General features: G+C 40.4%; 1 long non-coding RNA gene across 1 annotated transcript; it reads right to left on the bottom strand.

Annotated features, from left to right (window-relative positions):
* Window positions 1-1540: 1540 nt before the first annotated feature.
* LOC138815251 (uncharacterized) lies at window positions 1541-26590 on the bottom strand. The gene is made up of 3 exons (XR_011368230.1): window positions 26325-26590; window positions 2767-2835; window positions 1541-1673 (listed from the first exon to the last, which is right to left on the bottom strand). It is a non-coding gene; the product is annotated as an uncharacterized lncRNA (long non-coding RNA).
* Window positions 26591-27821: the final 1231 nt, after the last annotated feature.

Below are 27821 nucleotides of genomic sequence, written 5' to 3'. Positions count from 1 at the left end.
TGGAATGAATTAAAAAACATAAAAACATTAACCCTTAATTACTCTTGTCCATCTATTGTTTGTTTTGAGACCAAGACTTGCTATGTAGCCCAGGATGGCCTCAAACTTACAATTGTTCTGCTTCTATTTCCTGAGTGTGGGGATTATAAGTATGTGGCACCATGCATGGCAAACAGTGATTTTTAAGCAGTAGGAGTCCATTGATGAGATATGGTGTTTTAGGCCATCTGGAATCAGTTTTGAAGAGGGAATTAGATAAGACAGAGGCTGCTAGCCATCCAGAGAGACCTGATTAGACTCCTTGGAGGAGAAGGGCTAGAGATTATTTAAGAGATAGAATGAGAACTGGAAGCATGGCTCAAAGTGACAGAGTACCTGCCAGCAGGTATCCTGAGTTCAAACCTCAGTACCACTGAGAGAGAGAGAGAGAGAGAGAGAGAGAGGATTGCAGGATTTTAGCTGGCTGAATATGTGTAGAAAAGAGCTAGAAATTCTCATGTTCAGGTAACTTTGTGAATGATGACACCACTAAAGCAGATGGATAAGACAAAGGAGAACTAGTTTAAGAGAAGTGATTTAAAAAAAAAAAAAAAGCTTAGCCAGCACTAATGGCTCACACCTATAATCCTAGCTACCCAGGAAGCTGAGATCTGAGGATCACTGTTTGAAGCCAGCCTGGGTAGGAAAGTCTGTGAGACTTATTTTCAATTAAGCAGAAAACCAGACGTAGTGCTGTGACTCAAAGTGGTAGAGCACTAGCCTTGAGCAAAAGAGTTCAGGAACAGTGCCCAGGCCCCAAATTCAATATCCATGACCAACCAAAACAATAGTTTGAGGACCCATCATGCAGTATTATATAGGCTCATATCGCAAGAACTTGTCCAGCTACCAGGTTAGGTTGTTAATGAAGGTCAGCAGTTGCCATGGTCTGTTGTGGACTAGTCTACAGCTGAATCACTTACAGTTGTCTGTCCCATATCCAAATTTCTCTCAAATGCCTCATGATCACTAAAGGAATTTTGGAAGAGTTTGGAAATGAAAGAGTACAAACCCAGGGCTATAGTTAGAGAGACCCAACCAGATGTTACAGTCCCAACCCTGTATGTCCCTACTGGTAGTAGAGCCACTGTGTACTTTCACATCTTCTAAATGATAGCTGGACTGGAATCTATTGATAGTGAAAAATGGAGTATATACAGCTAGATAAATTAACTGTTAGGGTGAGTCTTGAAGTAATCTGTCCAACCCTGACTTTACGGCTTGATGGACTGCATGGAGGGAAGAATCGTAGTCTTACCTCTTTCCCACCAATACACCTGCTGTCTCACTAGAGCTTATACATTTCCTTCCATGTCCCCAGACGGCTTTTTCAACCATACTGGCCAAGTATGGAGCTTCCAGAATGGAGGAGTTGTCATCAGCTGGAACTTTTCCTCTGAACTTGGTGTATGTTGTCTGATTGCTTTACCGAAAGAAAAGGATTTTTTTTGTTTGGCTTAGGACATTTTGTTCTCATCTTGTTTTGAAAAAGGTTGAGGCATCTTACACTATATAACAAGAGTAAAAAGAAGGGAGGGACGTCCTCTAGAGGCTACGGTGCAAAGGTGGACGCTCCCCCTGCTGGCTGGCCCTTGCTCCTGCAACCTCTTCCTACCCAGATTCTTTCCGGCATCCTGTGACATGACAGAAGGGAGAAAATTGGAATTGATCACCCAGTTTCAGAAGATGCTTTTGCATTTGGAACCAATAGTTGCCTGTTAGATCGACCAAGTCTAAAACTGACTGTACTTCATTCCAGCACTTCCTGCCTTTCTCTTTTACTAGATCTTGCACAAATATGTTGTTTCTAGAACATTATTGGACCCTGGCACCGAGTCAAGAAGTAGCCCTGGGGCTACAGAAGTGAATAAGAAACTCTCAATTTGTCCTTTGGAGGAGAGAACAAATGGAGCTGCCCCTCTCAGGTAGTAAAGCTCTCATCAGCCCAGGCTTGATGCTCAGACAAAAGGACCAACCATCCCAGTTGCTGGTCTAGTCAGAAGATAAGGGTATTTCAATAGAAGTTAAGAAATAACTGTTGCCCTTCTCTTAGATTGAGGCAGAACCAAGCTCAGTCACCCCAAGGTGGAAGAAATAGGTATCCTGAAGGCTTCCATCTTGGTTGGCTCTGCCATATCTCAGAGGACTTCCTGTCACCAGGCAGTGGGTGGACTTGACCTGTGTTTTTCAGCATGTGAACCTCATAATAGAAGTAGCAGTAGTACCAGGGACCTCAAAAGAAACAAAATCTCTGAGCTGAAAGGAAACTCTAGGTTGGACCCAGCAGTCTTCTTTAGCAAGCCTTTCATGAGAGTCTGAGATACTCTCAAGGTTGGACAGAGTGGAGTAGCCACCCCTGGGAGCAGGACTCCATGACTAGGCTTTACCCTTTGCCCCTCTTGTCTCAGTCATGTAAATCATAGGCTTTCATTCAGGAGTACAATAGGAATTCGCTTTCATTTACCAAGGAGAACATTGAGGTTGGCCCAAGGCAATTTACCAAGGTGGGGAGGAGGGGGAATTTTTTCCCCCCAATCCTCCCAATTTGCATCAGAAGGAAAGGGAATCTATTCCTTTCCATAGTCTTCAGGTTTTCCAAGTTCCTACAAAGGCTGGGATCTGCCTCTCCCAGCCCTGCAACTGGGTCAAGGCTGAGTTTGGACCCACAACTCAAGTTTCTATAGGACCTTGTCTAATGTTTCTCTCCCCAGGAGTGATGTTACTTACATTCAGCTTTCTCTCTGCCACAACTGTCTCTGCTGTCCCTCACTCAGAGATGGGACACACAAAGTCCAGCTGCAAAAAGATGACAACAGGGTTTTTATTTTTCAATCACTTCCCAGTATTTAAAAATACTTGTCATTCTCAGAAAGATAGAAAATCATTAGAGTCATAGGAAGCATTCAAGGATGGAAATACATCCACCTCAGTCCAGCCACAGGGCACAGAAAAGCATCAGGGTCTTCTTAGCATGTTACACATGTTATAATAAAGGGAATGAGTTCCCTCCCCTTCCTCACAATATGTACAACATATCTCTAGAAGAGGTATGTGAGAAGGGAAAAACACAAACCCCCAACCCCCCTTTTATTTTGGTGCCTGTCCTGGGATTTGAACTCAGGGGCTGGACACTGTCCTTGAGCTTCTTTTACTCTACCTCTTGAGCTACAGCCCCACTCTCAGCATTTTTTGGTAGTTTTTTTTTTTTTTGAGATAAGAGCCTCATGAATTTTTGTGCCTGGACTGACTTTAAGTTACAATCCTTAGATCCCGGTCTCTTGAGTAGCTAGAATTTAGGTATGAGCCACTGGCTCCCAGCTGGATAGCACCCTTATTAATAATGGTCATTAATCTTTGTGATCATCATTAGAGAACTGGAGACAAGAGAAGAGGTTGTACTTTGAAGACACAGTTTTCTCTCAAAGAGCAGAAAAAATGAGGGGCCCACAGCATGTGAACACTGTTTACAGAGCTGCACTCTGGGACACAGAAGGTCTTTCTGAATCTCTCTCATTATTTGTACAACAGGTTCAATGCTCTTTTGTTTCAAAATATCACTCCCACAGACTCTTTCCTGCCTTCCTTAGTTGGTGGGAGTGGTTGGGAGAACACAAAGAGAAAAGAGAAAACTATACCTTCTAACTCAAGTGTGGAGGAGTCTCTTTTCCTAGGGGAGGCTGTGATGTGAGGCTGCAGCTGCATGGATGCAGGAAGCTGGGGGTGAACATCCCATAATGGAAGGCGGCCCTTTTCACACTTGTCCTTTGAGCGGTGGGCATGGGCAGCAGGCCTGCTCCACTCAGAAGTGCTTCAGCATATATTGGAAGCATATCTGGATTTGCCAAATTGGGATGAAAAGAAGGCTAGGATTGTATCTGATGTGGGAATGAAAGCTTAGCATCAAGAAGAGTGATCACACACACACTCACACTTGCAAGCACGCGCACACACGCACACACACACGTGTCTCAGAACAACTTCCGTTCCACAAAAGTGGTTCCCCTTCCATATCTTGGCTTCATGAAAAGTGGAAAGCTAATGTTTCTAGCATCTAAGCTCTTTTCCTGGTCTAAACACAACCTTTTCATGTTATATTAGGTATTCTGGAAATGAGGCATGTATAAGGAAAGGACGAGTTAAGCTGAAGGAAGAGGATAATTCACCAGTTCATTGAGATTGGAGACCACACTCTGAGCTCTCCCTGAGGCCCTGGGAGATAGCAGAACTTCTGGGAGGAGTGGCAGGGGACTGTGCCTAGGGAAGTCAGATTTAAGCATGGGGACACACAGGTCCACAAAGAGAGTATAGCATGAGCCTGTCAAAAGGGGGGGGTATGAAGATATTGAAGTGATGACACAGACCAAGATGCATTGTTAAATGGCAAGATATTCAATGCATAATCGAAAAATTAAGACAAGTGAGGGAAAGGGTGGGTTGGGAGGGTGGGTGTGACTATTGAAAGGGGTGACATTGATCAAGATTCACTGTATTAAACTGCTTTGTGAATGGCAACTACCTTAAACAACTCCTTGAAGATAATAAAAATGTTTAAAAAACAAGATCTAGAACCCTGATGAACACACACACACACACACACACACACACACACACACACAGATAGTATAGCATGAAAAGACATCAACTGGTTTGTGTCTGAACCAAAGCTCTGCATTTGCTGGGTGTGTGACTTAGGATAGTTATTTCTCATGATCGTATCAGTTTCCTTGTTTGTAAAACACGGACTATTTACTCACCCTAAAACATTTGTAAAACATTTGTTTACCCGTATGTGCCAAGAGCTGGTCTAGGAGTCGAGAGACAAAACTAAGCCTGTAATAATAAATTTTAATAAAAAACCCTAAAGCTTACCATCTAATGAGGACTGGAAGACAGGAACCAAGAATCCTGCTGCTATGGAAAACACTGAGCCATAAATGCTTGTTCATAGGTAAACCACATGGAATTGTGTATTAGAAAATGAAAAAGACTATGAGAACAAAAGTAGAGCAGAGAAAGGGGGAGTCATTGGAATAAGCCCCAGACAGGTATCAGAGTAGGTCTTGTTGAGAAAGTAGTTTCTAAGCAGATATGAAAGGCATGAGGGGGAATTGTTATTTGGGAAAAGAATGTACTAGATCAAAGAATAGTTGCCTCATACAAAAGTGTTTTTGTAAAGCAACACCAAGTCCTTGGCACTTTAGAAACATTCCATAAATGTCAACTGTTGTTATCTTCATGCCCAAGTATGGCCCAACAGCTGCCATGTGGGCTAGGAAAATGACTGTATCCCCAGTGACCAGCACACCCTGAACTGGAGGGTCCCCTCCAAATGTCTGACTCTGGATAAGATCCTTGGGACTTTTCTTGGCTCTGAGGTAAAGGCAGAAATCCTAGTGGTGACTGCGCTCTACCAAGTGAAAACTCAGTGTTAGCTTCTAGTATGATTGAAAGAAAATAAAATAATGTAACTTTCTAACCTGAGTTGATAAAATAAGATTCCTACCCAAGAAAATTAAAAGGAAGCAGAGAAGGGAGGACAAGACAGAGTTTCGGGATATGAAGACCTGAAACAGTCTTTATGCTGTAGATGACAAGACGTTAGTGAGACAGAACCAGAAGAGGAGGAGACACATGGGAGACAAAAGGCCACTGGGATCAGCAGGCTGGGAAATATATGCTGAGTTACTAGAAGAGAAATGCAGTGGCTCCTCTGACAGGGGTAGGCCCTAAATATAAGAGTAATTAAGTGCAACAGGGGTGTGAGCAGGTGGTGAGACTCCACACGGGACAGAGTGTGCCACAGAACCAATGTTCATCAAAGGCAAAGAAGAAAATGTGTAGGCTCATAGAGGAGGAGCCTTAAATGTGTCAGAATTCCAATGCTAAAATCTTGAAGATTTTTGAGTTCTAGCCCTTAGTTTTTTAGGGCTTGAACTCAGGGCCTGGGCACTGTCTCTGAGTTTCTTTTGCTCAAGTCTAGCACTCTACCACTTGAGCCACAACACCACTTTCAACTTTTTCTGTTTATGTGGTACTGAGGAATGGAACCCAGGGCTGCATGCATGCTAGGCAAGCACTCTACCACTAAGCCACATTCCTAGCCCAGCCCTTAGTTTTCTAAGTAGGGAAACTAAGACTAAGAAACGTAAAAGCTCCCTCAGAGGTAAATGCTACTAGTCAGGGTTCCTCATTCATACTGACAGAAACTCAATGCAACCAAATTAATAAACAGCAGGGAATGGGAAAACCAGGATTAATCCACAAGCCAGAAGGGAGACAGAAATTTGAGTGGCAAGAAACCTAGGATTTATAGCAGGGTAATAAAGTAGACTGCTGTCACTGTATTTTGTAAGGACCTACACAGGCATGTGGCACCCTGGAATGAACAATGCTTTTCTTAAAGCTCATTGTGATCCATCTCCCAGAACAAAATAAATCAAATACTGACTTAGTTGGAGACAGGAAACAGCTTGTAAATTCAAATGGCACTTATTCCCCCTCCCCCCCCCCCAAGGACTGCTCAGTAAGTGTAAGAAACAGAAGTTGTGAACTGATAATGCTTGAGTAGAATCACATCTCCGGATGTGCTTTGTCTGACCCCAAGGTGGATGTTCCTTTTTATTTTTTTTGGTCCTGGGACTTGAACTCTGGGCTTGGGCGCTGTCCCTGCACTCTTCAGATCAAGGCGAGCACTCTACCGCTTGAGCCATAGCACCACTTTCGGTTTTCTGGTGGTTAATTGACGATAAGAGTCTCACAGACTTTCCTGCCCTGGCTGGCTTTGAACCATGATCCTTATATCTCAGCCTCCTATGTACCTAGGATTACAGGCGTGAGCCACCAGTGCCCAGCTTGGGTGTTCCATTTTTAAATTTATCCACATTTACTATGTGCCAGTGCTACTCTCATCTCTTGGCATAAACAGGGGAATATCCAGCCAGGGGCTCATAGTTCACACCTGTAATCCTAGCTTTGCAGGAGACTGAGATCTGAGGATGACGGTTCGAAGCCAGCCCAAGCAGGGAAGTCCATAAAACTCTCATCTCCAATAAACTACTCAAAAAAGCCAGAAGTGGAACTGTTGCTCCAGTGGTAGAGCAATCACCATGAACACAAAGAGGCTCATGGACAGCACCCGGGCCCATAGTTCAAGCCCAGGCCCAGCCCCCCCCAAAAAATATGGGGGTGGGGAGTGGGATATCCTGGCCTTTATATACTTTCATTATAGTGGGCAGATCACTCAATAAAATTTTAAACTCTATAGTTTTATTTTTTATTATATTCTATATTTTGTTTTACTTTAGATAGGTCTTGCTATGTAGCCCATGCTGGCTTTTTTTTTGAGGGGGGGGAGGTCCGGTCATGGGCCTGAACTCTGGGCCTGGGTGCTGACCCTCAGCTCTTCAGCTCAAGGCTAGCGCTCTACCACTAGAGCCACAGCGCCACTTCTGGCTTTTTTTTCCTGCTTATGTGGTGCTGAGGAATCAAACCCAGGGCCTCAGGCATGCAAGGCAAGCGCTCTACCACTGAGCCACCTTCCCAGCCCCCATGCTGGTTTTTAACGCATCATCCTCTTGCCTCAGCCTCCTGACTGCTGGGATGCCAGGTGTGCACCTGCACACCTGGATATCATTTTGGAGGAGGATAAAAAGTACAGAGAAGAATAAACACAAGGAGGAGGGAGAGAGTATAAGGTAGGAAAGAGGAGGCAGTATACTTTCAAAGAGGCTGGTTAGGAAATGTCACTAAAAAGGTGACATTTGGCAAAAGAAGGAGCAGAGGCTCCTTTGCCAGAGTCTTCAGCAGAAGGTACTTCAAGAGGCTTCAATACACCTGTGATGTTTGGGAAACAGCTTGGATGCCTGTTTTTCATTTTTATTTTGTTTGATCCATCTGTATTAGCTGCCAACAATTAAGAATTGAGAGCTCCACATCAAAACCTAGGCTTCTGGCTTTTCTTGGAGAAAAAAAATATTCAGTTAAGATCTGGAATGCTGGACCCGAATTATTTCATTTAAGATTGAGCTAGGTCTGCTTTGATCTTGGCTCTTCTCCCATCATGGGTAATGTATCTCCAGCTCAACACAGTCCCTTCCAGCTCCTAGCCTCCTCCTTAGACTCTCTCCCAGCTACTTCCTTCATTTAGCTTCTTGTCAGGCTTCCCTTTGTGCTTATACAAATTTGACTAGGACATGATCATGAATCAATGCCCTCAGCTCAGTGGCTTTGACAGATTTATCTCTGATCCATACATTACAAGCATCCCTCCTTAATAAATGACTCTATGGTGAAGGTTATTGCATCTGTGTCTCTGCCACTTCAACTTTTAGACAGCATTGAGGGGGCTTGGAGGTGTCACATTGGCCCCTACAAGCTTGACTGTAGAGGTGAATCACACCACTTCTGCTTATTTTTTATTGGCTAGCACTAGTCATATGGTCTTGTCCACCTGCAAGAAAGCTAGAAAGCGTCATCTTCTCGCATTCAGGGAAGGATACTAAAACAGAAATATTAGTCTGTCCTACTCTTGTTTAAAGCTATATTTAGAAACTGTGCATGTAGTCTCAGCCAGAGCCCCACTGGATATGACAATATGATATGATATCATTGAGAAATTTCCCAGAGAGCTGAGCTTCCCAGACAGGTGGCTGATTTATCTAAGCAATCTTTAGTAATTGCATGTGACACAGAGGTTAAGTAGTTGAGCTCTGGAATCACAGCCTCAGTTTCAATTATGGCTCCAGCACTGCTAACAGTATGACTTTGGCCAAGGTTTTCTACCTCCCTAATCCTGTTTCCTCATCTTTAATTTGAAGAGAAGTGTAACCATCACATAGGGTTAAAATAAAGATTAAATGATGTTATAGTCAGGTGCTGGTGGCTCACGCCTATAAGCCTAGCTACTCAGGAGGCTGAGATCTGAGGATCAAGATTCAATGCTAGCCTGGGCTGGAAAGTCTGTGAGACTCTTTTCTCTGATAAAACCACCAGAAAACTGGAAGTGGTGCTGTGGCTCAAGTGATAGAGTGTTAGCCCTGGACAGTGCCCAGGCCCAGAGTTCAAGCCCCACGATTGACAAAAAAAAAAAAAAAGAAGAAGAAGAAGAAAAAAAAGATCCTATATAAATGATTGGCTTTGGAGAATCTTTAGTAACATATTGCTAAGTATTCTTCATCCTCACTAAATAGTAGTGTTGTTATTATGATTTTTTTTTTTTTTTTTGTCGGTAGTGGGGCTTGACCTCTGGGCCTGGGAGCTGTCCCTGTGCTCTTCAGCTCAAGGCAAACACTCTACCTCTTGAGCCATATCCCCACTTCCAGTTTTTTAGTGGTTTATTGGAGATCAGAGTCTCATGGACTTTCCTGCCCTGGCTGGCTTTGAACTGTGATCCTTGGATCTCAGCCTCCTGAGTAACTAGGATTACAGGCGTGAGCCACTGGCGCCTGGGGAAATGTTTTTAAACTTTATATTACCAAATAACTTCAGGCTAATGAGTTGCAAATAAATAATTCTCATATTTTAAATTTTCCAGCCTTTTAAAATTCTTTTTAAATGCTTTTTAAATTCTCCAACCTTTATTGCTTTAACACACATGTTTTTGTTTATCTTTCTTTTTTTGGCTGTAGGGAGTCTGGACTTGGAGCCTTATTCCTGCTAAGCAGGTACTGTCACTTAAGCTATGCCCCAGCCAAGCACATTTACTTTATTTTTTTCAAAAAAGTCTTTTTCTACATATAGATAAGTATTTTCTGAAATATTAAAAAATTACAGACATGATAAGTTTTTAATCTCTAAATATTTCAATGTGCATCTTCTGAAAATAAAATCAGTCTTTTATATACCCACAATACAATTGTAAAACTCAAGAAACTGACATTTAAACAATGCTATTTTCTGATCAACAGACCTTATTTAGATTTTTCTAGTTGCTAATGTTTTTGCTTTTGTTTTATGGTCCAGAATCAAATAGGAAACCTGACACATTTAGTTTTCCTGTCTTTATTTCCCTTTAATTTGAAAGAGCTCCTTCTTTACTTTTCTTGACTTTGATTTTTTTTCCCTTAGAATATAAGCATGCTGCTTTATAAACATTGTTGGTGTTTCCTGGTGCTTACATTACATTACAATTTGCATACTTTGGTCAAGAATATTCCAGAAGTAAACTGGAGTTCTGGCTCAAGTGGTAGAGCACTTGGAAGTGTGAGGTTCTGAGTTCAAAAACCTTAACACTGCCAAAAGAAAAAAGAAAAGAAAACCTTAGAAGTGACATTGTGGCCTTCTCTGTGCTTCATGTCAAGAAGCACATGATGCCTGCTTGTCCTGTTAATGCTGATATTCCCTTTGATCACTTGGTTAAGGTGACATTTCTCTGATTTTTCCACTGTAAAATTACCATTTTTATCTTTTCAATCAACATCTTACTGGGGGACACTTTGACAGTATATAAATACCCTTTTCCCCACTAATTTTAGCTTTTATTGATGAGCCTTGCCTGAAGCAATTATGGCTGTGGTGGTGGCCAAATGATAATCTCCCAATGCCATCATTCTTCCCACATGTCCTCATTAGTCATCATTGCATATTAATGTGTATTGAGCCTCCCAAAGGAATAGGCCTTCTGGTCTGGGACCAGAAGACTTGCCCTTGAATTTAAGGTCAAGGAAGCAAGCTGAACAGTGAAAGAATGCAAGAACCTCAAGAGACCCATAGAATGAGCATGACTGTTCCCATAGCAATGACCAAAGATGTAACTTCTAACATAAACAAGTGTAGTTACTGTCACCATTCCCTGCCTTCCAAATGGTTGAATAGGATGGGGCAGTCTGTACAGGCTTGCATACATTTCAAAGTCACTCAAAATAAACCATACCAGCTAGGACCTAATATCCTTCTAGTTACACTAGAAAAGCAGGCTGCTTCAGAAATCATAGGAATAAGTATAAAATCAAGGGTAGATGTACTAAGAGAAAAGGAATTGGCCTGAAGGTAAGTTGGGGTATTTTGACTTTGGCAGCACGTGCAACAGATGAGCCAGTGAGCCAGAAAGGTCAGAAAGAGCTCACATGGTGCTATAAACACTGTGGTAAAAGCCGGATGCTGGTTGGTAGCTCATGCCTATAATCCTAGCTACTCAGGAGGCTGAGATCTGAGGATGACAGTTCAAAGCCAGCCCAGGCAAGAAAGTCCATGACACTCTTATCTCCAACTAATCACCAGAAAACTGGAAGTGGAGCTATGGCTCAAAAAATAGTATAATGCTAGCCTTGAGTGAAAGAGCTTAGGGACAGTGTCAAGCCCATTACCGGGTTCAAGCCCCATTACCACCACCAATATCAACCAAAGAAAATTGGCAATATCCAATGTTATCTTTCAGTCCTAGATATAGTCTTGGATCTGGAGTAACTTGGATTCTTATGTTAGAAAAACTTGGTCTGAGTATTATTTATATGCCCAAGTCAATAAACAGTAAGAAGAAATCTCTCTGTGGATGCTGGGGCTGTCTAATGCCCTTCCTTCCAAAGAAAAACCCACATAGCTGTTCCTCTGCCCAGGCAATGGTATAACACCCAAATGTACAGGAATATACAGGACCTGGTCAACACCCAGAAAGGAGAGAGAGAGAAACAGAAAGAGGTAGAGAATTATGAGTTAAGTCAAGAGCCTCAAATAAATCTAAGCTTTGTGGAGGGGGGTTTAAAAATCTAAGCTTTATAAACAAAGATATGATTTATCTTTCTCTAGAAATAGTGAGAAAGAATGAAAGAAAAAATGAAGGATGGACAAATGGAGACAGTAGGTAGGGACCTGAGGCCTTGACCTTGCCAGTAAATTAAGTGTGGAGTTAGTCATATGTGAGTGTAAAAGAATGAGAGGATTTGGAACAGTCACCTTAAAGACAGTAATAGGTCACGAGAAATTAAAGGGCTGCTGTGACAACAAATTTACTTACGAATCTGAAACACAAACAAACCTAGAAAATACACTGGATCCAGATTGATGACTCCAGAAATCTTTACAGGTCTCTGCTGATCACAATGCTTGTTGGAATGTCTGTCTGAATATGTAAATCTGATAGAAATCTTTGAAGGACTAAGTAATGCCTAGTATAACTATTAGCACACATTTTTCAATACTTAGAAAAATGAAGTTGTCCACTCATAAGAAACAGTTATCATTTTCCCTTTGGAGCTGGCCTTCTCTTTGCAATGGAAAGAAAGCACACACACCAGTACTCACTCATTCATACACACCACGAATGAAATAAATGGATCTCCATTTTCCCATCTATCATGATATCCTAAGTCACTCCTTGACACATTGACTTTCTGGTAATCTCTCCACTGAGCATTCCAAACAAAGTCAGCTTTCTACACAGTCAGTGATAGACAGCAGCAGCTGGGCTTTGTTGGGAGATGCATTTATGTCAGCTTCATAGAACATTTACTCACACTCCCACTGCCTTCCATACCACACTGTGGTCAATTATGAATGAAATGCCTAGCTTCTTCCTCCCAGGCTTTTGTGGAAAGACTGAGAACCTCAATTGCAGGAGAAATGGAGGCTGAAAACCTTGGCAAGTGACAACACAATTCTCCAGAAAAAGGTCAAAAGAGATTGTCAGGAAGAGAGATATAAGCTGCTTGTACTAGAGATAAGCTAGGGGGCTGGTGATACCTCTTTCCATCTTTTAACTGGGCCACTCTGTGGCTTCATGACTTTGTCAAAGGGCAGCCTCTGGGCGGGTAGCAGTGGGGAGAGTTACCCTCACTTAGTCCTGAGAGAAAAAATTAAGTAATGTAGCCTGGAAAGACACAGGTCAGACAGAAGCCCCGTGGCGGGTTGCTAAAAGGCCAAGAATAGCGGAGGATGGAGGAAGTTTGAAAAGTAAAGCCATGCTCGGATGATAGATGAGTAGCAGCAGAAGGAACAGGAATGTAAGCCTTCCTCCTCATTCATCCCTGGATAGAAAATAAAACTCATTAAATTAAGAGACTCAAATATATGCTACAAAAAGAACTTGAAGTATTTCATTATTTGGAGTTGGTGTTAGATTGCAATTAAAAGCCAGGTGCTGGTGGCTCACATATGTAATCCTAGCTATTCAGGAGACTGAGACCTGGAGGATTGTGGTTCAAAGCCAGCCTGAACAGAAAAGTCCAAGCAACTCCATCTCTAATTTTAACTATTAAAAAAACAGGACTGGAGGAATAGTAGAGTATTAGCCAAGAGAGACAGTAAGAGATTCTGAATTTAAGCCCTGTTACAGGCAAAAGAAAAGATTAGTTTAACACACACACACACACACACACACACACAATGTGTGAGAGAGTACTGTATTACATCTTTCTATAATTACTGAATTTATAATGGCTATAATTACTGAAGTCTGCAATATGTGTCTAGTAGGAAACAACCATCTCCACATTAAGTGATGACTGAAGGTGAATAGACGAAGAAGAAAAGTAACCATAAGGGTAAAGAAATGATTTAGAGAAAACCAGGCTTGGGAACAGGCTGTACTAATCTTTAGAACTTCTGCCAGATGTGATAATTGTGTCTTATGAAACTGCTGGTGGCAAATTGGATGGAAAGAGACTGGATGGAAAGAGCTATGAGGTTGGGGATACTATGAAGACATAGTCTTGGAAGAGTAGAAACAGTATGGAGTTCAGTGAATACAATAGGGTACTCCTGGGAAATAAAGCTGAGTAATTACATTGAAGTACAGCCAGACAGGTTAGCTTTTCTAATTTAATTGTGGTTTTTATCTTCTAAGAACTCTTAAGTGGTTAAGAAACCAACTTTTGAGTTCAAAACCAAAATGTGAACCCAAGCACATGCCCTATTGCTATAGACCTTCTGGGACAGAATAAAAGACCCTCACAAATGTGTCCCAAGCAGCTTTTCCAAATGAGGACATAGAAGAGATAGCAGTTACAGCTTAGGTGAGGCATAGGTGAGATCACATAGAGTTTATCTGGCTTCACGTCAATAACTGGGAGATAGTATTGGTTGCCTAATAATGAACAGAGTGGGAAGAAGTTATATGGTCTGCCCATGGATATAGGCCTTGTCTTACTCCTCAGCTGTGTTGTTTGTGCCTTCTTTCACTCTCAACCTATTTCTAAGTCATGCTGCAACTGGAAATGCTCTCAGATCACCTAATACTAACCTTGTTGAGCTTGTGACATGCTCAAACTGGCTACTCACTTTTTTCCCCACTTTTTAACCCATTTCCCAGACTAAGTATGTCAAGAAGCAATCAAGTCATTATTTCAGAATAAAATACTCTCAAGACACCTTACTGTTATCCAACATGGAAACTGGTTAAAAATACAGGTTATAGTCAACCACATTAGAGAGTACAATGCAATTATAAAAAAAATATTAACAATAAGGGAATGCTGGCCATGGTAGTGCATGCCTGTAGTCCTGTCTACTTAAGAAGCAGAGGCAGGAGGATTGAGGTGCAGACAAGCCTGGGCCAAAGTACAAAGACCTTATCTGAAAAAAAAAAAAAAAAAAAGTAAAAGGATTGGGAATGTAGCTCAAATGGTTAAACACTCGCAGGAGGCCCTGAACTCAATCTCTTTTAACGGCAAAATCATTGTGTGAATGAATAGGGGAAATGTCCACTATACATTGTATTTTAGCTTAAAAAAGAGTATTTCTCTAAAACTATGTCTGGAGTAAAATAATTTGACTTTTTATTAAATTAATAGAACTAGAAACAGCATAGATGTTTTCAGACACCCCATGGTTTGGCTTGGGGAACAACAGGTAGCCTGGCTTGGCTGAGGCCCAACCCCCTGGCCTTATTGGATCAGGTTGAGGGTAAATACTGAGCAGGTGTAGGCATAGAGGTGAAGCAGGAGAGAGCTGGAGCCAGTCCTGGGTAGGCAGCAGCCTGGGAAGAGGCAGGCTAGAGAGCAGATGGCACTGGGAGAAAAACTAGTCTGAGGACACGATATCAGCTACCCTGACAATCATCATGGGTTGGACATAATCACTACTTTTTAGAGGCAGTTTTTCAGCTCAGAATATCTTGAGGTTTTTTGTTTGTTTGTTTTGGCATATTGTGGAACAATAAAACTCCTCATTGAATTATAAGTGTATAAACTATCAGAAGAACTTTTCTTTATTCCTTTTTAAACTACTGAAAGAGGAAGCTAACACAGCTGATATTTGATGACTGGAACACCAGAGGCCACACTGTATAGTTTTTTTTGTTTTTTTGTATGGGGAAGAGGGGTTATATTACTTGGGGTACTGGGGACTGAACCAAGGGCCTCCTTGATTCATGCTAGGCAAGTGCTCTACCACTTGAGCCAAGCCTTCAGCCTTGTATGGTCTTAAGGGGAAGAGAGAGAAAGAGTGATAGCAAGAGCAAGAGTGACAGAGAGAGAGCAAGAGAAAGGATAGTTTGAATTTATACACATATACATACATACATACATATATATATATATATATATATATATATATATATATATATATATATATATATATAACCTGATGTGATACATTCATCACATAGGAAATCTGTAGACTGTGACTACTTGCTACATTTGTTGCTTGTGGTGACTGTTTAAGCCTTTGTCACAAACCTTTCCGTCCATACAGATATTACAGGTTTACATTGCATGTGGACAAGGCTCACAAGAGCAATTTAGCAACAATGGTTTCCTTAGCCCCTTATAATTAGTGACCACAGGGAAATCTGTTAATTTTTTTAAAAGTGATCCCCCAAACTATGCCTGGAGTAAGATGATTCCATTTTTCTGTATAACAAATACCTGATAGATATCAGCACACAGACAGATTTATTCTCACTTGAGATTTCTGTACCATCCCAGTTGTCCGTTAACAGAGACTTCTTGTTCAGTTCATTAGGTCCTCCCTTCAGCTTCTTATCAGCAAAGAGCAGGGCACTTACAACATAACATTGAGTCAACAAATAGTTCAGATACAAATGGTTGGCTTCATAGAATCCATTAATAAAGAGCAATCCTCTTCTTAAAGGAAGATAAATACTTTTGAGCTTTTTTTGTTGTTGTCCTTTCAAATTTAAATGTGGCCTTTTCCTTAGTCTCCAAACTGTTTACAATGGATATATATTATTTTATAACCACAAAATATTTTATAACACAATACAGACCAATAGCAAAAAGAAACTGCTTTTTGATTCTGTGCTACTATGTCATCCTAAAGATGCACCAGGGTGTCTCCTTAGACAAGAAGAGACATTTAAGTATAGTCATTGCTGGTGAGTATGTCAGCCCAGCTGGACAGATGGCAGTTGTTCATATCCCTAGAAGAAGCTAGGTCTGCTCTACAGTTTCCATCGTTTGTGAAAAGTCCCTCAGAGTTTCAGAGACCTCTAGCCTGTGCTCTATGAACTGAGACACTGCCTTGATCATTTCAACACCATGCCTCCCTTTCCCAAAGAAGTCAAAACGTAAGTATTTCAAAAAGTATATTTCTCAATCAGGACCCAGTTAGAGAGCCACAGGGGAAGTTCAAAACCTCCAGTGTCACAAGTACTTGCACAGTGTCACAAGTACTCACATGCCAAAGATGCAATTCAGGTATTAGCAACAGCTGGAAGCCATCAACACCCATAGGCTAGAGGGGCAAATTATTACCACAGCCTAGAAGCCTGATGAGAGCTAGAGCCATACAGAAAAGGGCAGGAAGGCAGCACAATCACCGCTGGAGAGGGCATCAAAGCAGAGGAACAGAGATATGGAAGGGACATCAGGATTCCTTCCACCATCTGCCCTCTCACCAGCACTTCCCATTACTGGGGGTCTCCACAAGTCACTTGGCAAAAAAGTGGGGAATACAGAGGAATCATGATGCCTCAATACTGACTTCCACCTTCTGAGCTTTACCCAATCCAATATTGTTTCCCACTTGAACTATATAGTCCATATGTCTTATGTCATAATCTTCCATATTAATCTTAGTAAAAAAAAATTACCGAGTTCTAAGGTCTGTGGAATGTTTGAGATTTTCTTTATGTCAATTTATATTGTCTATGTCATTTTTGAGCTTTGTTTTTATAGATTATCTAAACTAGGCACATCCTTTGATCTTACAGCTCCAATTCTAAGAAATCATAGCTTAAGTTTTCAAGTATATGCCATGGGAAATTCTGTTGTGCTATTTGTAATATCTCAAATTGGCATGCAATACAACCAAACAGTAACCAGTATAAATAATCAAGTATTTTCATTCAGTGCAATGCAACACAGACACTCCAGAATCTAGTAATTGTTTTATATACTTACTAGCAAAAGGTATTTGGTCTATTTCCAGTAGAAAAACAAGTCATGAAATAATATGTAGAGCATTACCTTTCCTTAACTGTTAAAAATGTGTATGTTTGGGGCTGGGAAGGTGGCTCAGTGGTAGAGTACTTGCCTTTCATGAAATAATATGTAGAGCATTACCTTTCCTTAACTGTTAAAAATGTGTATGTTTGGGGCTGGGAAGGTGGCTCAGTGGTAGAGTACTTGCCTTGCATGCATGAGGCCCTAGGTTCGATTCCTCACCACCACATAAGCAGAAAAAGCCGGAAGTGGCGCTGTGGCTCAGGTGACAGAGCGCTATCCTTGAGCAAGAAAGCAGCTCAGGGACAGTGCCCAGGCCCTGAGTCCAAGCCTCAGGAGTGGCAAATTACAATAAAAATTTTTGCTAATATATTGCTATTATATTAGCTGACAGAGATATTTCTTTGCTTTTTGCATTTTTATAACTTAAGCTTTATTTTTTAATTAGGTAATTTAAAGCTATGATAAATTAAAAATAGAAACTGTGAGGAAAAAAAATAAGTTAGATGTGGAATTTGAAAAGAAGGCTTTGCTATTCATAAGAACCACATTGTGGGAAGGAAAGAGAGGACTCGCCACCACAGGCTGAGAACCAACAAACCCAGCTTAATCATCCTGAGGAGGACCCAAAGTTTGGCCCTACCTGCCCAACTCTAAGAAAGACTTTGCAAACTCCAGGGAAAGAAGGACACAGTGACACCTGAAGCACTGACTTAAACAAAGCACCCAATGAAGGAATGTAGGTTATCCATCTTTGCCAAAAATCCAGGCAGAAGCCAGACTTGAGATGACTGAGCTTCTTCCAGCCTTGCTCAGCTTAAAGGAGTGTATAGAGCCACTCATCTATTCACAAACTCCATCCATTCTCCTTAACTCTCTTCGTCAGAGATTTACCCAACTCTCAACAGCCCTCTTCTTTCCAGCAATCTCTTTTATCCTGAAGTTTTGTGTGAAATATTTTCCTTTTATGCTTTCATAGTTCCAAATAACTTACATTGTGTTTTAGCTTTAAATTTACATGGGCAATGTTATGCCATTCACATCCTTTTAACAACTTGCTTTATTTTTATTTTTAAATTTTATTGTAAAAGTGATATTCAGAGGAGTTACAGTTACACAAGTCAAGTAATGAGTAAGTTTCCTTTTGAACAGTGCCACCCACTCCCTTTTTCTCTCCAAGATTTTCCCCTTCTGTCTCCCCTCTCCCCAAGATGTATAGTTCACTAGACATTATGTTAGGAATGAATAAACAACTTGCTTTCTTTTGTTTGCTGTTTGAGAAAGAGTCTTGCCCTATTACCTGGGCTTGTGTCAAACAATCCTCTTACCTCAGGCTCACCAGGATCTGGGACCATAGGTACATGCTACAATGCTTGGTGACTTGCTTTCTTTTCCAACTTTTCTTTTGAGCTTGATCTGTGCTTTCCATGTAGGTCTATTTTTATTAAGTGCTAAATACCATATTTCATTAATCCATTCTTCTACTGGTGAACAGTTAGGTTGTATCCACAATTTTACTGTATCAAATGGTTGTACCGAATATTCATGTGCTTCCTCCTTATTCACAGGAGAATTCTTGGCAAAGATAGATTCTGAATTTCATGGTACATAGTAATCTCTAAAACATTTAAATCACTATCCCCATCTTTCTAAACATCTCTTTGGGTACGTGAACATAATCTTATATGACACCAATAGCAAAATTAGATTTTTTTGTTGTTTTGTTGTTATGTAACTTGACAAAGTAGGCTGTGTGGGCATTAACCAGGTCACACAATATGGAGAATTTTTATAATATTTTCTTTTAAATAAATTTTTATTATTATAAAGGTGATATATAGAGGTGTGGTAGTTACATAAAAAATTAGATTTAATGACCCTTTGCCCCTTAGAAAGAGAAATAGGATTTTTGCAGTATTATCTGACACTTGTTTGTCTTTCTCTGTGTATACTTCACTTCTCAATTAATCCATGAGTCTTTTATCAAGAGTAACTATGGGCTGAACTTAGAATTCCCAGCACCTAGACCATGCCCTTGATATAGTATCACCTATTGCTTACTAGTGTATACCTCAACCAGTTCCATTGTCATCATGTGGATGTTTGCCAGAAATGCAGTCTTCAGTGTCACACAGACCTACTGAGTCAGGTTCTGCATTTAAACAATATACCCAAGTGATATTAAAGCTTACGCTGTCTTGGTAGAGATGGAGTTCTGAAATTTACTAACATATATACTTAATTTTGATCTGATTAAGGTCAATATTTCATATTCCCTAATACTATCTTCATTTTCTCTCAAGAACCATAACTATTATGGTGCTACATGGTAAGTGTTATCCAGTAGAAGGATATTCTCAGAGCAGCAAGTCAGAAACATCTTTCTGAAGGGGGTGATATTTGAGCAAGTCCCATAGGACTTGTAGTCATTCACCAGGGAGAAAAGGGAAAGGTGTTCTAGGTAGAGGGAATCAAGTGGAAAAATGCATGCATGCTTGAAAAAATGTCTAGAAAGATCTGAGTAATTGAGTGCATATGAAGAGATAATATAAGAAGAAGCTGATAACAAATTATGAATGATTTTGTTTATTAAGCACAAGAGTTCTATTTTTATCATGCAAGCAGCTTGGGAAAAACTAGCAAAGTATTTTTGGTAATAAATGACACAATTAGATTTGTAATATAGATAATTACTGTGGAAGCAATTTCAAGGTTGAATATGGAGGAGGTTGGACTGAAAAAAAATAACAGATGGAAGGGTGGCCAGGTCCAAAATAATTCATAGACCAGTGATCAATTGACACCTGCTTAACAAAAGGAGTTTTGCAAAACACTCCAACAGAGAGTCATTGTCCTACTTGGCTGAAAGATTTGGAAGATTCATGACTATAGATCCAAATTGCCTATCTGTAATGGAACTGGCACAACTAAGCTGCAGTAACAGTTTTCTACACTGAAAGTAATTGGGATCATCTCAGTAGGTACTTTTGTAAAGTCAGTGCTTGAATGTTTTTAGAGTAGACACAAATATGGGGATAGTAACAGACAACGTTGTTGGTGCTTTTGAGACATGTGCGCATTCATTAGACAAACATTTGAACATCATCAATGCCTAAGACTAATGTAAAGATAAAGGCATCATGGTAAGCTCAGAAAAGTTTTTAGAAGCTGAGAACCACCAGCATCAATTTCCTAGTACATGGGTTTTACAGGTTCTTTTTTTTTTTACCCCCTGGTCATGGAGCTTGAACTCATTGTCTGAATGCTGTCCCTGAGCTCTTTTGCTCAAGGCTAGCATTCTACCACTTGAGCTACAGCACATCTTCTGGTTTTGCCTTGTTTTGTTTCTGGTGGTTAATTGGAGATAAGAGTGGATTCTCCTGCCCTGGCTGGCTTTGAACCATGATCTTTAAATCTCAGCCTCTTGAGTACCTAGGATTACAAGCATGAACCACCAGCACTTGGCTTATGGGTTCTTCTTTACACTTGCAAATGACCCAAAATTCAATCCTGCCTTGCTCCATTCCAAGAATTGCTTTGTAAACCACAGGAAGGGCCTTGCAAACCTGAAACTGACCCATTTGATGTCCAGGAGACTTAAGGTCTACATATTTCATGGGTATATCATCTCTTGGCATGCATTGTCTGTCTCCAGTCCATACAGCTAACTGGCTTTGTCTCCTCACTGCTAATCATACAACATAATAAAATAAAATAACAATGAGAAAAGTAGCAATAACCACCATCTGTTGGTATTTATCATGTGTAATCCCCCTGTGTTCAGTGCTTCATCTACAGCATCTCATCTAGACTTCATATTGATCCATGAAGTAGAAACAAGAATTTTTTAGGAATTGTTTCATTGAAGTAGAGTATATTCAGAAAATGTACAAATGTATAAAAAACTTAAAATGCACATATACATGTAGACTGCAAACTCCTAGAAGATAGGGAGTATTTTGTTCATCTTTATGTCCTCAAAGCACTGAGATCAAAACTTGACATGTGGATTAGTTTTTTTTTTTTGTGACCAAAGACCTGACAGAAACAACTTAAAGGAGGAAAGATTTATCTTGGCTCATGGTTTCAGAAGGTTAAGTCCATGATTGCTTGGCTCCATGTACTTGAGAAGAACGTTATAACAGCAGAAACATATGGTGGAGGAACTTCTTCACTTCATGGTGGACAGGAAGTAAAGAGAGCCACTCATTTTATAGTGGAAGCAGCAGAAACCAGAAAGGACCAAGGCAAGATGTGTTTTTTTAAGGCATGCCCCCAAATGACCTACTTTCTTCAGGTAGGCCCTACCTCCTTCAGATTCTAGAACTTTCCCCCACAGGGACCAGCTGGGAACAAATGGTCCTATGGAAGAAATTTCATGATTAAAACCAAAACATATTATATAATGTTTGATTGGTGGTTAGATAATAGCTAATCTCCAAAAGACAACAATGGCCCTTTGTCTTAGTACAAATCACCTTCACTCATGCAACTCTGAATGACAGAGATGCCAAAGCCCCATACCTGGAGATCCTGATGTAGCAGCTAGATTTCTGGTGATCCAAATATTTTCATTCACCTTTAACACCACACTTTTCTCAAATGAAAACATGTTTGCCTTGACTTCACTAAATCATAAGGCTGAAAGCACCATAATACCTATCTATCATTCATTCACTTCTTACAATTCTTCTTCCCTAATATTTAAAATACTCTAGGGAACATCATCCGTTGCTGTTCACATAGTGAGACCCAGGAATGCAGTGTCTGATAGGCAGAAAGTGGACTACACCATGCAGGTATAGACAAAGTTTAATGGAGCATCACATGCTTATATACAGCACACGGGCATAAAAAGTAAATCTTCAGTCAGAAAGTTAATCTTAAACAGTTTTACAGGAATACAGACAATGAGAGTTAACCTTTAGTTAGTGAGCAGGAAGAGTTAATCCTTGTCAACAAATGTGAAGTAGCTCTAGTGATCAAAGGTTACAAAGAGTAAGCAAAGTGCAGGTGGGCTTCCTTAGACACACAAAAGGAGTCTGGAGGCATCATTCTATGGGATTAATTGGAGGAGCATGCAGGGCACTTCTGCATACCTTCACCAGAAGCTTATGGCCAGGCATCCAGATTTTTGCCCAGACATGGAAGGAGTTTTCCCCTTTCCCTGAGGAAACGCACGCCATCATATATACCCTCACGGCACACAAGTCCTCAGATGGGGTTACGCAAGCTGGTGCCTCTGACAATCATCTAACTTGGGTTTTTAACCCATTCTTCTAATATTTTTACATCAAAAAGAAGAAATCATTGGCATTTTTTTCTGGCAACACATAAATGGAGGACAGTTACTAGGTTGAGAAAGAACTTATTAATAATATAGATAGCAGTAACTTAAAAGAGTTTACAGTGGCATTTTTCTAAAAGTAGTGTTCTAAAATTTGCTTCATTTTTATTGTCAGTAGGTCTTTACTAATGTTCTATTATGACAAGAATAAAAATGATTTTTTAAAATCTTTGAAATGATGCCTGTTTGTATTACTATTGTAAGCATACTAAAATTCATAGCATTAATTTGATTCATTTAATTACTTACTCATCCAGAGAATGCCAGATAAGCTTTATACTTGACACTTGAGATACAGAGATGAAAAATAGTCCTTTCCTTTAAAGCTATCAGTTTAATGGAGTAGACAGTTCAAGAAATTAGAAGTTACAGTGCATGTAAGGCCAATATTGTAATACGTTCCAGTTATATAAGAAGTGCATCAGATTTGAGGATGGGGAGTAAGTGAAGGCTTCCAAAAAAAGTAATTCCTGAGTTTTGAATTTTATGTTAAGGGGGAAAAAATAAACGAAAACTAGTTTAAGAGGATTATCTGTCAGAGTTCTTAATCCACACAACAGAAGTCAACATGGGCTGATTAAGCAGAAATTTATTAAAACATTATTAGGTAGATATCAGAATTTCTTAGAAAAAATAAAACAGACTCTGAGTATACACAGCCAAACCTTTTTTTAAAAAATCATGCCAGAGGTCTGGCTGGTGAGATGTTGCTAAAGCTGATCTGGCAAGTACCACTGGTTCTAGGCACTAAACAGCATCCAGCCCCAGCCACTTGAGAAGTTAAATTTCACTGTAATTGGTCACATCATCATTGGAAAAAATCAAAGTCCACAGCAGAGAGATCTGATTGGCTCAGCAGAAGTTACTTGCCTGTAGCTACATGGCAAAGAAAGCTTAAAAAAAAGTAGGTATCTGCATGTTTTCATGATCTACTACTCCATAACAAAACACCTTAGTAGCCTAAAGCATCAACTAACATTGCTATATCTCAATGAATTCAACTAGAAAGTTCTACCCGAAGTGATATCTGCTGCATCTCAACTCATTTAAAGGCCTTCAGCCTGGGATCCAAGATGTATGCCTTACATAGCTGTTGTCTGGGAGCTAAGGGCAGGGAGCCAGGACACATTAATTCTTTTCCTTAGGGCCGCTACATATAAATCGGACATTTGCAATACAATTCGCAGAGGGAAATTGTATGCTTTTTTTCATAGCATCTCCCTCCCATGAGGGAGATTTATAAGCAATAAAGCTGAAAACTCCCTATTTCTTAATGTGAAGTTATATAGCATCATTTTTACCCAGTCTATTGGTCAAAACCAAGCCACAAGTTAGCACATACTTAGGAAGAGACATAAGCTCTATCCTGAATGCTACAGTTTAAAAAAAGTTTTAAGCCATTTGAGTTCACCATAACAGGCATTTGCAGCTCTTACATTGAGAGGAAAGCTTTGTTTCCCATTTAGATGAAAAAGTTTTTTCCAAACATAGAAAAAGGGTTCAGCTTCTAAGAAGCACCAGAGAGAATTGAATTGGAAGATGTCAGCTGTACTGCCACTTAAGTGGTGTACTACTCATGAGAATATAAGTCTTGCTGTTCTTTTTCTAACACTGAATTAGAACTGCTCCTTGTTGGGCAGAGTTGTAATTCCACTGTATTTGTGCACATTAGAGGGCTTAAACTAATTATAATTGATTCCGAAGTTGCAGTCCTTGTTTGTTTTCTGCTTTTGACATCCTTGAAGCCTTTTACAAGATCTGTTCAGGCTGGGAAATGTGTATTTGACAATGATTACCTAGGGAATGGAATCCTCAAAATACATAAATGCAGACCTCATCTGTATTTTCAGGTATTTCAAGCTGTCTGTTTCTGTGCTTCTCTTTTCTTTTACTTATGAAGATATACAAAGTAGAAAAAATAGAATTCTGTAAGTCTTGCTGTTCTCTTTCTAACACTGAATTATAACTGCTCCTTGTTGGGCAGAGTTGTAATTCTATTGTATCTCTATATGTAGAGTTTCTTTTTCTGGACTACCACCAGGTGCTGGTGGCTCATGCCTGTAATCTTAACTACTCAGGAGGCTGAGATCTGAGGATCACAGTTCAAAGCCAGCCTAAGTAGGAAAGTCCATGACATTCTTATCTCCAATTAACCACCAAAAAGCCAGAAGATGGAGCTGTGGTTCAAGTGGTAGAGCACTAGCCTTGAGAGAGAAAAAAAACAGGGAAATCACCGAGGCCCTGAGTTCAACCCCCAAGGCTAGCACAAAACTAAAATAAATTAATTAGTGGAGTGGCATTTCCAAAAAGTAATTACATTATTGTACATATCCATAGTTTTATTATTATATCTAAGACACTAACAATACTTATTTAAACTATTTAATGTCAGTTCATATTCAGTTTTCTTCAATTATTTCTCCTTTAGTAACTGACTCAAATAAGGATCTTATCAGGAGTCATGTACAATATTTGATTATTGTTTCTCTTAAGCCTCTTTTAAGCAAGAATATCCATGTACTAGATTTTTATGATCGTTTCCTGAGGTGGTGTTTAACTTGCTCCTCCAGTATTTCCTGTAAAGTGGAAGCTAGATTTAAAACCTCATGTGGATTCCAGATAGACATATTTGGTAAGACTACTGTGTACTTCTGTGACCTGTATCATTATCTGTGATCTGTGCAACTTACTTGCATCACACCCATTGTGAGACTCATGGTGTAATGTGTACCATACCAAGGTGGATGTAGCAAAATAATAAAAGATAGAATTCAAAGTACAGAAGGTGTGGAGAGACATGACAGCCAGTCTGTATAGCTGCTGCCAGCTGCCAGCCCATAGCTTTGGACTGAATTTCTCACCTTAGAAGAGGAACTTGATGGTATTAGTGAAAAGCTAAAAAGTGCCTTTCATCGGGGCTCTGGTGGCTCATGCCTATAATCCTACCTAGTCAAGAGGCTGAATTCTTACAATCATGTCTCAAAGCCAGCTCATGCGGGAAGGCCTGTGAGACTCTTATCTCCAACTAACTACAAAAAAGAAAGAAAGAAAGAAAGAAAGAAAGAAAGAAAGAAAGAAAGAAAGAAAGAAAGAAAGAAAGAAAGAAAGAAAAAGCCAGAAGTGAAGCTGTGCCTCAAGTAGTAATGTTATCCTTGAGCAAAAAATCTCAGAGACAGCACCTAGGTCCTGAGTTCAAGTCCTAGGACCAGCACACACACACACACACACACACACACACACACACACACACACACACACACACACACACAAAAGTGCCCTTCACTGATTTGATACCCGCTAAGGTCTAAGGAAAAGACCCCTGTATTCCAGAGAGGAGGAAGCTCCTAGCATACCCTTTGCATAGATCTCTCATGCCTCAGCCTTGGCAAAGTCTAGCCTGAGTTTCTTTATTTGTTTTTGTTTTCTGAGACAAACTGTTGCTAAGATCCCAGGCTTGCTTAAAATTTGAGATCTCCCTGCATTAGTCTCCTGAGTGCTAGGATTACAACTATGCATTGCCAACCTAGAGCTGGGTTGCAAAAGAAGCACACCAATATTTATTTAATGTACTTACTGAGCTATAAGAGTTTAGGATCTAGTACCTGATATGTGCTTGAGGCCAGCACACTCTGTCAGCTCTAACACTCCAATTGAAGCACAGATGGAAGAAAGTTGCACACTGACACGGTCTGAAAAGCCAGTGTGACAGTGTGGCTCCAGGAGTGATCTTAGCAGACACCTGATGAGCCCAGTATTTGCAGTCTCAGCGGAAAATTAGTAGAGGCAACATCAGCAGTTTCTGAATGAATCATCTAGACCAAAGCTTCTCAAACTCGGCACTACTGATGCTTTGGGTAAGATAAAGTTGTTGGGGCCATCTTCTGCACTGTAGGATAGTTAGCAGCATCCCTAGCCTCTATCTATAGGTGCTAGTTCACCTCCACCTCAATTATGACAAACAGAAATACCTCTAGACATTGCTAAGTGTCACAATGTCAAGAGTGAGGGATGGGAGTGGTGTTAAAATCACCCCAGTTGAGAGTCACTGGTTTGAAGGATAAATTAATTTGTGACAGTAGTTTTCCACTAAGAGACCAATACTAGGATATACATTGGAATATTTTACATACTTTAGTTCACCTCATCTGTATGGCAGCTCTGTGAAGTAGGGCATTATCTTGACTTAAGCAGTAGAGGAAAGTTCTTAGCAAGGTTCTGTGCTGTTGCTGAGTTGCCATCCTGTATTTTCACACTTAAATCTAATTCTCTATTTTTTTTTTTTCAGTCGTGGGGCTTGAACTTGGCCTGAGCACTGTCCCTCAGCTATTCAGCTCAAGGCTAGTGCTCGACCACTTGAGCCACAGGACCACTTCCGGTTTTTGATGGTTCTTATTGGAGATAAGAGTTTCACGGAGTTTCCTGCCCGGGCTGGCTTTGAACCATGATCCTCAGATCTCAGCCTCCTGAGTAGCTAGGATTACAGGCATGAGCCACCGGCACCAGGCCTAATTCTCTATTTATATGTGTAGTTTCCTCTCTTTCTGGCACCAGGGAGCAGCTTCCAGAATACCTGTATCCCAGGCCTAGAATGAGCCAAGAAAGGTGTGAGTGACAGTCCTGAAGGAGTATCAGCTCTGGGAGGGAAGAGCTTCTGAGTCAGTGGCATTAACCTGGTTAGAAGGGATGGGAAAAGGAAGTCAGGGAAGTTCCACCGGTAGGTATAATGGAGCACTGCTGTTAATAAAGACTTGGAGAAGGGATAGTCATTAGAGTAGCCTGGGAGTTGAGGGAACCTGGAAAGTATTAGATGTTAAAGCAAAAGTGGTGGATCCCTAAAAAAGTAACAATGAGAGAACTCTCAAGTGCTTTACACAAGGTATGAGATTCTAGACTCCAAAGAAGCCAGAGAAAATCCAGGAGTCAAAACAATAAGAACAATGCTTGATGCTGGGTGTTGGTGGCTCACATCTATAATCCTAGCTATTCAGGATTAGAGTACTAGCTACTGAGGTTTGAGGATAGGGTTTGGAGCAAGCCTGGGAAAGATGAAAGGCCAGAAACAGAGAAACAGAGACATACTTCAAGTGTTAAAAAAATAA

The sequence above is a fragment of the Dipodomys merriami genome, unplaced genomic scaffold (assembly GCF_024711535.1).
Source record: "Dipodomys merriami isolate MVZ:Mamm:240054 unplaced genomic scaffold, mDipMer1.0.p SCAF_63, whole genome shotgun sequence".
NCBI classification, from domain to species: domain Eukaryota; kingdom Metazoa; phylum Chordata; class Mammalia; order Rodentia; family Heteromyidae; genus Dipodomys; species Dipodomys merriami.
Note: the sequence above shows the minus strand (reverse complement) of the source record. Positions and strands in the feature narration are given on the sequence as shown.